Source organism: Giraffa tippelskirchi, chromosome 11 (genome assembly GCF_054371585.1).
Source record: "Giraffa tippelskirchi isolate mGirTip1 chromosome 11, T2T-mGirTip1v1.2.pri, whole genome shotgun sequence".
Taxonomy (NCBI): domain Eukaryota; kingdom Metazoa; phylum Chordata; class Mammalia; order Artiodactyla; family Giraffidae; genus Giraffa; species Giraffa tippelskirchi.
The window spans coordinates 64693053-64706342 of NC_137285.1; positions in this window are offsets into that span (position 1 = coordinate 64693053).

Genomic DNA, 13290 nt, shown 5'->3' on the forward strand with positions numbered 1-13290 from the left:
AGCGAAGTATTTAGGTTGAAATTAACGTAATTAGTCTTGACTCACTTCATATCCTTAAAGCAAGACTCAATTCATCTTTCATTTATATGTTCATTATGTGCCAGACATTGACCTGTTACAATTTCATGATCTAGAATTCATGTTTGTTAACTACCTGTATTAGAGTATATACAGTGCTATGGGAAAACAAATAGAAGAAATCTTCCTAAAAGGTCAGAGAAATCTGTGTGAAGGAGGCAGTGCCAGCATCAGGCAGAGAAAGAGAAAGAGGGGATCTCATCATACTGATGTGTCCTGTTACTTGTGGGAAAAGGGAATGGGAAGGAAGGTTTTACTCCCTGGAGCTTGTTGACCTTCTTAGGAGAAAAGGAGAGTTTTTATTTTGTCGTGCTCAGTTTGACTGGTTGTTAAACAAGGAAGAAAAAGAAGCATACATCCTTGATTGTGGTTATGGCAGAAACCCTGAGCCATTAATGTCTCTAGTGAATCCCTCTGGGCTTCATGTTCATCCTTACAATCCTACCAATTTTTACTCTAACTTGTGAAATGATAATCCAATAGTGTCTGATGCAGTTTTTGGTTGCTTATTTTGTTCTTTGCCGTACCTAGGTAAAGGTTGAACAGGACTAGCCAGGGCTAAGATGAAGCAATGCAAGTGCTGAGGATGAAAAGGTGAATGAGACGTGGGCCTTTTCCTCAAAGCTGATGGTCTCCTGCACACAGAAGGCCATAGTAAGGCTTTCTGCAACAGAGCTGATTGAAGGCCCAGAGAAAGAAGTGGTTCATTTTCACTGATAAGGCCAAAAGTATAGGGACTGTACTGAGACCTGAAAAATGGGAGTGTTTTTGAAAAGTACAAATTTGGGGTAGGGCATTTTCCACATTGGGGCCAGCATGAACAAATGCATGAGGACTGCCCCCACCATGCCTGGCCCAAAAGAGTGAGGTACTTTCTTACTCCGTGACTGAAAGCCAAGAACTGCGTGGGGGCATTTGGGCAAGCGCAGGAAGCTAGAGCAGAGGAGAGGAGACGAGGAGAGACGCTGGGAGAGTGATCGCGCGGAGCAAGTCTTGTGTAGACCAAGTTGAGACTTTATGAACAGGCAATAGAGACTTGGGGTTCAGAGACAACTCCCAAAAGCATGTAGGTAAATGGAGGCATGGGGCAAGACAACAAGGGACTACTTATGGTAACTAGTTATGAGTTAAGAGACTAGTTATGGTCCTCGATCTCTAAAATAATGGCCTGTGATTGTAAGGGTGGAGAACAAACGTGTCAAGGAAATGTCAGCGGACTTTAGCCAAATTCTGGCTCATGAGTAATTCCTGATGGAGTGTCCGGGAAGAATCATGCATCCTTCCTTCTTGTCAGAAGGCTGGTTCCTGAAAAATAAATGTGATGACTGTATAAATTATACATTTCAGATCTTTGTTCTGCTGAATATGTTCCTTGTCAAGAACAAGCAAATAAGTATGAATTTGTTGTTTAAAAAATATTTTTTAGAATATAGCTATATTTCATATTTTTCCATTTTCTATTTCATAATATTACTGTCAAGTATCAAAAATATTTTCCAGCAATATCAAAGTTATGCCAAAGGCAAAAGTCTTTTATTATAGGTGAGAAGTCAATGAGAAATTATGGTTGCTAATCTTCTATTTTATATAATCTATTTAGAGAGTTTTATCTAACTGGATATGTCAGCTCAACTAATTTTACATTTGGTATACATGCATGTTCAATAAAATCAGATTTTCATACTCTCCCCTCTTGTCTTTGAATTCAAAATGCATGAAAGTAGATAACAAACTTTCTTGAACATGGTAGCCTGAAAGTTTTTGCCTCTCAAAGCTTCCTTTACTGAACATAGTTTTATATATTTGAAATTAAAACATCTTGTGAATCTTCCTTCAGATTGATATAATCTATGTTATCTACATCTTGAAGCCTACCTTGACTATGTAGAAAAGGGTCCTGTGTAACATGAAATAACAAATCCCTTCTCCATTCCACAAAATCAACAGGAACAAACAAGTAGACTCACAGGCATGAACTCTAGAATCAGACGTGTAACGTGTAACTACCAAGGCAGTTGCAGCTTTACACTGGCCACAGGTGCCGTGAGGATGAGGTGTCAGTAGGAGCAAGTCCCAGCCCAGTCTTGAAATTAATTCATGGCATAGCAAAGACCACAGAAGTTACTGGGCTGAACCCTTAAACATCTGACCACATTTCAGGGGTGGATAATCAGGTAGAGGTTGGGATACTTGGTGATTATGCAAATAAATTTGAGCCAGATCCAAAGCTTGACTCTAGCTTTCTTTCCACTGTATCGTAGCAGCTTGCTGAGGCTTCCCATAAATAGAACAAGCTTTCCTTCAATGAACGTATTAATTTCTTGCAGACCTTCTATGTACCCCGTACACAGGGCCATATAAGAATGCCCTAGTTAGAATCTTAGCCCTAGTTGCTCAGTCTAAGGAGAGAGAATGGAAATTCAACAGATTTCAAAACGATAATTTTGTACAGGTGTCAGAGAACAGATGGACAAGATCTGTCTACTGGAGGCGGTAAAGGAGAGGGAGGGGGCAAAGAGGGCTTCATTGACCCTTTAACTGGGCAGGACGACTATAAACATTTAAAAGGACAACTCCCTTTTCCTGGCCACTGTAGGCGCCTGGAGCAGTCAATACAGAGGCACAGTCATGGGACTCCCCTGCAGTTGGGTTGCTGCTAGTTATTAAGAATAATCACCTGTGTTCACATTGTTGCTTTGAGAGAAAGGTACCCAGGACTGTTACAAAGAACTCACAGTTCTTTTGAGGAAGAACAGCTCTGCTCAGATGCTTCTAGAGACAAGAGCCAAGATCCTGGAGGGCTTTACACTGTGAAAGTCTTCAGTGGGAAGGAAGTGTTTCCTAAACTTTCCAGGTCCCTCTGGTGAGTCTAATAAGCTGGTGATTTTGTGAAACACATGATGAATGGGGGTGGAATTAGATGGTGAGGCAAAGAAACAAGGTTTTATGGAAAGGTTTATTTAAGGTAGATGGAGCAGGGGGAAGTACGGGGATCTCCTCACACAGATGAGTGGCCCCCTGTCCCGTCAGCTCACAGCTGCTCCCGGGTCCCAGCGGCGGTCCTGGCGCCGTCCTCCTCCTGACTATGGACACTGTCCTGATGTCTCTTCCCATGGAGCTTTTAGCTGGTACTCCCAGGGCTGCTGACCTGCTGCTCCCAATGCGGCCTCATGGCTTTCCTCAGCTCCTTTACTCTGGGTTCCTGCTTCACTCTCCTGGGTAAATTCTCTCACTGAGAACTGCCAAAGGATCTAATTAGGCTGACTAGTAGTGATACAATACCGGCACTCACAATGAACACAGTTCTCAAGCCAGGCTGCCTCATGGGCCCCTGGACCCTCTCCTACCCTTTTCAGATTAGATGCTTTCAGGTCAGGTCATGACCTCCGGCCAATCAGCTGTTGCTGAGTTGCACAACCATGGTCTCCAAGGCATGGTGGGGCTACTCTAAGAAACTACTTGTAACTGATTTTCCTGTGCAGATGGCTATCAGCCAGGCTAGACGGGAGAGCAGTACCTCATCGTCACCTTTGAGAGTTCAGTCTGCAACAGTATAGAGGATGGATTGCTCGAGGAAACTTAACTCAAAGGACACACAATCTGTCACCAAGATGGAGGAGAGAAATGATGAAGACTGGATGAAAGTCAATGACAGTGAGGATGGAGAGGAGAGAATGGAGTGATTTGAGGGGTGTAAAAGGGGGGGCATTTCATAAAGGGTCCAACCAAGAACAAAGAAAGTGTTCTAAGTATCGTCTGGCAAGGTGTGTGTGTGTGTGTTTGTGTGTGTGTGTGTAGTGTAATACCTTGGTTTTTCCCTTCCAGTCAGCCTCCAAACTCTTGGGAGGGCCTCACATTGCCCAACTAAGCCAGAAAGCAGCTGACCGGAAAGCCCAGCAAACATCCTGATGGGAAATGTATCTGAGGAAGGACTGGGCGCCCATCAATAGAACTGGTCGTTTTGTGCCACACTGGCTAATTTGGAGGAGTGGGCCTTGGAAGAAGGAGGATGAGCCTGGTTTTGGATATGCAGAGTGTGAGTAGCCTAGGGTCCCATAGATGGAAATATAAACAACTGGAAAGTATAATCTCTCGCTCAAAACAGAGCTCAGGCACAGACATATACTGGCAGTTGTAACAGTGGTGAATGGAGCCAGGCCATGAATATACCATTTGGGGGTGTCTATGAAGAATGAAAATGTAATGATGGGAGACCTCAGTCGCAAACAAATAAGAGCAAGGAAGAAAGACCAAGACTCTTTTTAGAAGGAGATTGAGGAATAATGGTACAAAGTTTAGAACAGACCAGGAGACACTATGAGGAACCTACAGAGGGGGGAGTTTTAGAAGGAAGTGTGTGAATAGCATCAAGATAGAAAAGAGAAAAAGGCTGAAGATGTTCACATTGGACTTGGCAGACAAGGAGTGGAGCAACCTTGATTAGTAAGCACCCACTAATACTAGATGTGGGGTGTTAGTAGTATGAAATCAAGAGATACCCAGAGTACAGGAAATGTGGGCCTTGGAGTACAAAATGAAGCAGAGCAAAGGCTATCAGAGTTTTGCCAAGAGATCACACTGGTTATGGCAAATATCCTCTTCAACAATGCAAGAGATGACTCTGCACATGGACATCACCGGATGATCAATACTGAAATTAGACTGATTATATTCTTTGCAGCCAAAGATGGAGAAGCTCTATACAGTCAGCCAAAACAAGACCTGGAGCTGACTGTGGCTCAGATCATGAGTTCCTTATTGCAAAGTTCAGGCTTAACTTGAAGAAAGTAGGGAAAACCACTAGACCTTTCAGGTATGACCTAAATCAAATCCGTTATGATTATACAGTGCAGGTGATGAATAGATTCAACTGATTAGATCTGGTAGACAGTATGCCAAAAGAATTATGGACAGCAGTTCGCAATGTGCTATGGGAGGTGGTGAACAAAACCATGCAAAGTGGTGGTCTAAGGAGGCAAGAGAATTCCAGAAGAACATCTACTACTGCTTTATAGATTATGCCAAAGCCTTTGACTGTTAGATCACAACAAACTGTGGAAAATTCTTCAAGAGATGGGAATACCAGACCACCTTACCTGCCTCCTGAGAAATCTATATGTAGGTCAAGAAGCAACAGTTAGAACCGGACATGGAACAACAGACTGGTTCCAAATTGGGAAATGAGTACTTCAAGGCTGTATATTGTCACCTTGCTTGTTTAACTTATATGCAGAGTACATCATGTTGGAAGAAAAGCTATGACAAACCTAGACAGCATATTAAAAAGCAGAGACATTACTTTGACAACAAAGGTCCATATAATCAAAGCTATGGTTTTTCCAGTAGTCATGTATGGATGTGAGAGTTGGACTACAAAGACAGGTGAGCACTGAAGAATTGATGCCTTTGAACTGTGGTGCTGGAGAAGACTCTTGAGAGTCCCTTGGACTGAAAGGAGATCAAACCAGTCCATCCTAAAGGAAATCAGTCCTGCATATTCATTGGAAGGACTGATGCTGAAGCTGAAGCTCCAATACTTTGGCCACCTGATGTGAAGAACTGACTCCTTGAAAAAGATCATGATGCTGGGAAAGATTGAGGGCAGGAGGAGAAGGGGACGACAGAGGATGAGATGGTTGGATGGCATCACCGACTCAATGGACATGACTTTGAGCAAGCTCCAGGAGTTGGTGATGGACAGGGAAGCCTGGTGTGCTGCAGTCCATGTGGTTACAGAGTCAGACATGACTGATCAACTGAACTGAACTGAGCAAGGCCTTTTAAATAGCTGAGAAGAGAAGCAAAAGGCAAAAGAGAAAGGGAAAGATACACCCAACTGAATGCAGAGTTCCAAAGGATAGGTAAGAAAGCCTTCTTAAGTGAACGATGCAAATAAATGGAAGAAAGCAATAGAGTTGGAAAGACTATAGATCTCTTCAAGAAAATTGGAAATATCAGGGGCATCTTTCCTGCAAAGAAGGAAACACAATAAAGGACTGAAATGGCAAGGACCTAAAAGAAGGAGAAGAGATTAAGAAGAGGTGGCAAGAATACACAGAAGAACTGTACAAAAAAGGTCTTAATGACTCAGATAACCATGATGGTGTGGTCACTCACTAAGAGACAGACATCCTGGACTGTGAAGCCAAGTGGACCATAGAAAGTATTACTACAAACAAAACTAGTGGAGGTGATGGAATTCCAGCTGAGCTATTTCAAATCCTAAAAGACGATGCTGTTAAAATGCTAACTCCAATATGCCAGCGAATTTGCAAAATTCAGCAGTGGTCACAGGTCTGGAAAAGGTCAGTTTTCATTCCAATCACAAAGAAAGACAATGCCAAAGAATGTTGAAATTATTGTATAATTGTACTCATTTCACATGCTGGCAAGGTAATGTTCAAAATCCTTCAAGCTAAGCTTCAACAGTACGTGAAACAAGAACTTCCAGACATACAAGCTGGATTTAGAAAAGGCAGAGGAAATAGAGATCAAATTGCCAACATCTGTTGGATCATAAAGAAAGCAAAGGAGTTCCAAAAAATATCTACTTCTGCTTTGTTGACTATGCCAAAGCCTTTGACTGTGTGGATTACAACAAACTGTGGAAAATTCTTAAAGAGATAGGAATACCAGATATGAGGAGACACCTTACCTGTCTCTTAAGAAGCCTGTATGCAGTTCAAGAAGCATCAGTTAGAACCAGACATGGAACAACAGGCTGGTTCAAAATTGGGAAAGGATTGCATCAAGGCTGTATATTGTCACCCTGCTTATTCAACTTACATGCAGAGTACATTATGAGAAATGCTGCTGGATGAAGCACAAGCTGGAATCAAGATTGCTGGGAGAAATATCAATAACCTCAGATATGCAGATGACACCACCCTTATGGCAGAAAGCAAAGAAGAACTAAAGAGCCTCTTGATGAGGGTGAAAGAGGAGAGTGAAATAGTTGGCTTAAAACTCAACATTCTCAAAACGAAGATCATGGCATCCAGTCCCATCACTTCATTGCAAATAAATGGGGAAAACGTGGAAACAGTGACAGATTTCATATTCTTGAGCTCCAAAATCCTTATGGATGGTGATTGCAGCACTAAATTAAAAGATGCTTGCTCCTTGGAAGGAAAAGTATGATAAACCTAGACAGTGTATTAAGAAGCAGAGACATTACTTTGGTGACATTGGTCCGTATAGACACAGATACGGTTTTTCCAGTAGTCATGTACAGATGTGAGAGTTGGACCATAAAGATGGCTGAGCACTGAAGAATTGATGCTTTCAAGCTGTGGTGCTGGATAAGACTCCTGAGAGTCCCTTACTCTGTAGGGAGATCAAACCAGTCAATTCTAAAGGAAATAATCCTGAATATTCATTGGAAAGACTGATGCTGAAGTGCCAATACTCTGGACACCTGATTTGAAGAGCTGTCTCACTGGAAAAGCCCCTGATGCTGGGAAAGATCGAGGGCAAGAGGAGAAGGGGACGACAGAGGACGTGATGGTTGGATGGCAACACAGACTCACTGGACATGAGTTCGAGCAAACTCCAGGAGATAGTGAAGGATAGGACAGCCTGGTGTGCTGCAGGTCACGGGTTGCCGAGAGTTAAGATAGGACTCAGTGACTGAACAACAACAGCAGAAAAGTTAGGGACAAGGCAGACTGTAGGTTGAAATGTAAATGGGTAAGGAGCTTGAGCTTCCTTTTGTAGCAGTTCATTGGGAAAAGGACGGAAACAAAGAACAAAGACTCAAAACAGAATAATATCCGACGTCTTTTTTTCACTTTAGCCTTGCTTGGAATGAAGCATATTATGAACTGATTTATGTCTCATTGTGTGTGTGTGTGTGTGTGTGTGTGTGTGTGTGTGTGTGTGCTCATTATGTCCAGCTCTTTGGGACGCTGTGGACTGTGGCCTGCCAGGCTCCTCTGTCCGTGGAATTTTCCAGGCAAGAATACTGGCGTTGCCATGCCCTCCTCCAGGGGATCTGCCCCCCCTAGGGACGGAACCTCTGTCTCTCGTGTCTCCATCACTGGCACGTGGGTTTTTACCACTGGCACCCCCTGGAAGCTTATGTCTCATTGAAGAACATAAATCGGAAGTGAATTCTCATAATTCTTTTCTGAGGGGGATAAGCTACTTGTAATATTATGAGAGCAGCACTTTTCTTTCAGAACAGTGACTGGTATCAGAGGATCAGTCAAACCAATGAACATTCCCATTTCTACTGGCTTCTTTGAAAAAAACACATATTCAAAGAGAGATTCTAGCAGGGTCATCTCATTGTCACACTAAGTGAAGCTGGACAAAGACAAACATCCTATGATGTCGCTTATTTGTGGAATCTAAAAAATATGATACAAATGACTTTATTTACAAAACAGAAATAGACTCACAAACATAGAAAACAAACTTATGATAACCAAAGGGGAAAGGTGGGAGAAGGACGCATTTGGAATTTGGGAGTAACAGATACACACCACAGTATATAAAACAGAAAAACAACAGATAACTATATTTAATATCTTGTGATATCCTACGATGGAAAATAATCTGAAAAAGAATATATGTGTGCTGAGTGTTAAGTCATTTCAGTCATGTCAGACTCTTTGCAGCCCCATGGACTATAGCCCACCAGGCTCATATGTCCATAGGATTCTCCAGACAGGAATACTGGAGTGGGTTGCCATTTCCTTCTCTAGGGATCTTCCTAACCCAGGGATCAAACCTGCATTTCTTACATCTCCACGCATTGGCAGGCAGGTTCTTAACCACTAGCACCACCTGGAAAGCCTGAAAAAAGAATATATATTTGTATATATTAATATATGTATAACCGAATCACTTTGCTGTATACCTGAAACTTTGAAAATCAACTATACTTCAATAAAAATAAAAGAAATTCTAGGGGTGTCAGCAGAATTGGGAAGGAGTAGAAATATAAGACAGACTGCACAGGACTCTAACCTCTGGCTCTTATTCCAATAGTCTGTTCAGGGAAGTCTGTGGCCATTTCTTCCCTTTCACAGAATAATGGAGTAGAGATCAAAATACATACAAGACTCAGATTCAAAAGCTTCTGGAAACTTTTTGAGTGGCATGACCTCGTAAGTTCTTCAAATTCTCTACATTTAAATCTCCACAGATATTCATGAAAAATCATAATGGAAGATTAAACAAATCTAAATGGCTAACATGTTCAACAAAAATTGTACAAAATAATGATTTCTTATCTCTTTGTCCTATGTTGACCCCAATACATGAAGAATTTTGAGACCATTTTATCTGGCGCTTAACTGAATCACCTATTCTTTGAAGAAGCATGTGTTAGCATTCTTGAGAAAATCTCCTTACTTATACTGGGTCAAACAATGAGCTGAACTTCCAAGATTTATTGATAAACAGCTTTGTTGGCTAAGCCCAGCTGGGCATGAAGCTACCTCCAAAGATCTGCTCAGGCTGAAGAACCTAAGGTCCATATTGGTCCAGACACCTGATCTGGTCAGGTGTCTCACTGCTGGATAGAAACCAAAACGGCAGCAATTGCTACCGACTTGAGTGACATCGAGATTGATTTCCTTTTCAAGCCTCCCTTAACCTCCTTCCAAACTCCACTCCTCCACACAAATCTTTCTCCACTTCATCTCTGTGGCTCAGTTGCTAAGTCATGTCTGACTCTTTGTGACCCCCAAGCACGTTAGTTTTCCCTGTCTTTCACTATCTTCTGGAGTCTGCTAAAACTCATATCCGTTGAGTCAGTGATGCCATCCAACCATCTCATCCTCTGCCTCCCCCTTCTCCTCCTGCCCTCAATCTTGCCTACTATTAAGGTCTTTTTCAATGAGTCAGCTCTTTGCATCAGGTGCCCAAAGTATTGAAGCTTTAGCAAGTCACAGACAAATGACTACCAGGGAATTCAACAACAGTAAATTCTTTCTGTTTTGTTTTTGTTTTAACTGAATTGCAGTCTATTTACAAAGTTGTATTAATTTCTGCTGTATAGCAAAGTGATTCAGTTATATGTGTGTGTGTGTGTGTGTGTGTGTGTGTGTGGGCACGCTTGCGATCAGTCACTCAGTCATGTCCTACTCTTTGTGATCCCATGGACTGTGTAGCCTGCTGGCCTTCTCTGCCAGTGATTTTTTATAGGCGAGAATACTGGAGTGGGTTGTCATTCCCTTCTCCAGGGCATCCTCCCAATTTGGGCACATATGTTGCTTCTTCTGCACTGGGAATCTTCTCCACATGGGAAGCCTATACACACATTCTTTTAAAATATTCTTTTCCATTATGCCTTAATATAATATTGAATATAGCTCTCCATGCTATACACTAGGACCTTGCTGTTTATCCACCCTCTACAGAAAAGCTTACATCTGCTAACCCCAACCTCCCACTCCAGCCCTCCTCCAACTCCCTGACCACTGGCAACGACCAGTCTGTTCTCTATGTCCCCTTTTCTGTTTCATAGAAAGGTTCATTTGTGTCATATTTTAGATTCCACATACAAGTGGACAAATTCCACATACAAGTGGACAAATATATATCATATATTTGTCTTTCTCTTTCTGACTTACTTCACTTAGTAAGATAATCTCTAGTTGCAACCATATTGCTGCAAATGGCATTAAATGTAGATTCTCTTAATTTCATACTACACCTAATTTTTCTTGTGTAAAAAAGTGAATAAACAGAAGCTTTAATTAAATAAAGTTGAGAGACTGGAAGAGGGAGCTCTCATGCTCTTTCTAGGGAAGGACTCAGTCAAAGAAAAGCTATGGACCCTTGAATTATTACAGCTCTCCCCACCTCCTTTCCTCTCTATAGAAAGTCTTCCTCACCATTTTTGCAGGGGACTTTCACATGGCTTGCCACGGTTGCAGACCCTGGATTGCAATTCTATCCTGATCCAAAATAAACCTATCTTTGCTGGAGAAATATCTGGCAGTCTGTTTGTTTCAGGTCAACACTTGGATGAGGATTTAAAGTGACAAAAACATTTGTGATAATTATTTTTAAAAAAGCATAAAGGAATTGAAGACATAAGACAAGATGAAAGAAAATCTGAAAATGAAGAGAAGAAAGGAAGCGGGTTTAGAGCACCATGGCAGTCTGTTTGAGGGATGACCCCTCTGGAGGTGAACAGCTACCCTGATACTTCCCTCTGCTGCTGCAGCCGGGGCTGCTGTGCCTCCTTCTGTAGCAGCCAGACTTCTGTACTTTGCAGGTGCTCATTCTTACAACCACTCTGGAACCAAGTGCTATCCCTTTGATCCCAAAGTTATCCTCCCATCTAGATAGAAAGGCAGACTAAGAAAACGAGAAAAGGTCAACTATTATCTGCTCTCCCCACTCCTACCCCTTTGCTTGGCTCTTTCCCTAGCCAGGTTCAAGGAACTTGTATTGATGTGCTCCTAAGTCAGCACGTTAGAATGTGCTCCTAAGCACATGTTTTGCCTGGGAAGAGGGATATTTGGTGGGCAGTGGCTGCGGGGGGAGGAAGTCTCTCCTAAGAACCCCAAATCTGTGAAAGAAATTAATAAACAGAAACCTAAATAGAGTTGAGACAGCAGGGGGAGCTCTCTTGCCCTGTGGCTGGCAATCTTACCAACCTCTCCAGGTGAGTACCTGCAGGCTTAGGATACTGACTACTTACTGAAGGCAGCCAACTCATCCCAGAGCAGATCATTCAGATTCTGCTTCATTCCTTTTATTCGGCTCACATGTATTGAGTGTCCATTATATCCCAGGCGTTGAACTTGGCAGAGGGTCTACAGATGTGGAAGCTAAAAGCTTCTGCTCTCAAGGAGAAGGTATGTTGCAACCATAGTATTGGAACTATCTGAGTTGAAAGTGACTTTAGAAACTATGACATTTTTGCATTTGTTATTTCATAAAGGGCGTTCACATACTTTCACTCATTTAATAATCATTACCCTATAATGAAGAAACTGAGCTTATAAATATTGAGAGACTTGGTTTTTAACCTCTAGGTGTTATCTTGTTTTCTTGTCAAGGAAACTGAGGCTAAGCAGGTTAAATGTTCAAGATCCTGTAGTCAGAAATGCAGCATCAGGACTCAAACTTTGGCATTTTTACTCTAAATTCTATACTACTTCACTCTACTTTATTTGTGGGAAAGCAAGCAAATAAGATCATCGGTTTCTTTCCAAGATCATCCCGCTACATGCAGCCAGTGGCCATGGACATGAGAAGCAGCACATTTACCTTCCTAGTCCTTACTTGTAATTTTTGGCTGTAGAGACTGAACTTTAGTTCAGTATGATGTAACAGTCCTTAAGATTTTAAATCCTCACCCAAGAAAGTGAAAATGAAAGGTTAAATTGATCCCTACCCCTAGAATCTGAAAGGTTAGCTGACATAGTTGATGTCTTATTTTAATCTTGTTAAGGTATCCATGCAAATTGCACCCAGTTACACCAGATGCTATTTAAGCTCAGCAGTCCTCAGACAGAGTTCATGAGCTGATACCAGGGAATACTCTCTCCATAGTGAACTGTTTACAAAGCAGCTTCCTTTTGTGAAGCAATGCCAAGATGATATTAAAATGCAACAAAACCCATCACAATAACAGTAGGTGTGTCCATCTGCCGTCAGCGTGCTGGCGCTCACACAGAATGCACAGCAGCTCTCTCAGCTGGGCAGCTTGGCGTTTGGGACTTACCGTCTAGGCATATGAGGAGTTATTTCTGGGCAATGAAATTCACAATCCAAATCACGGCCCTGGAACTCAACTGGGCGAATACTGAACAGTTGAGACATGAAAAGTGGGCCATCGTAGCCCTCCAAAGGGGAACCATGCAAATCCTTCTCAAACAGAACTTGTAGGCCTACTGCAGGTGGTTGAATCACAAACAATGATGGGCCTGGGTTTCAGGTCTGAGGATATTATTTACATGTGTGATATATACAACATTCTTGATTCAGCAGAAATCCCTCTTGATCGTTTTCTGAGAACAGGCAGGATTGATTATCCTCCAATAAACAGTTCTAAACGTTTTTCCTCTAGTCTCTATACCACTTGTAAACCCTGGAATCCCTGCTGACAGGGGCCATTGAGAAACAAAGAGCAGACAGTGGGGTCTGCAGGGTGATGCTCTACAGTGGAAATTAGCCAAGGAGATGGGGCAGAGGTGGGAGCAGGTAGGGCAAGGGGTTCAAGATGATGCTGTCCAAAGGCCAGGG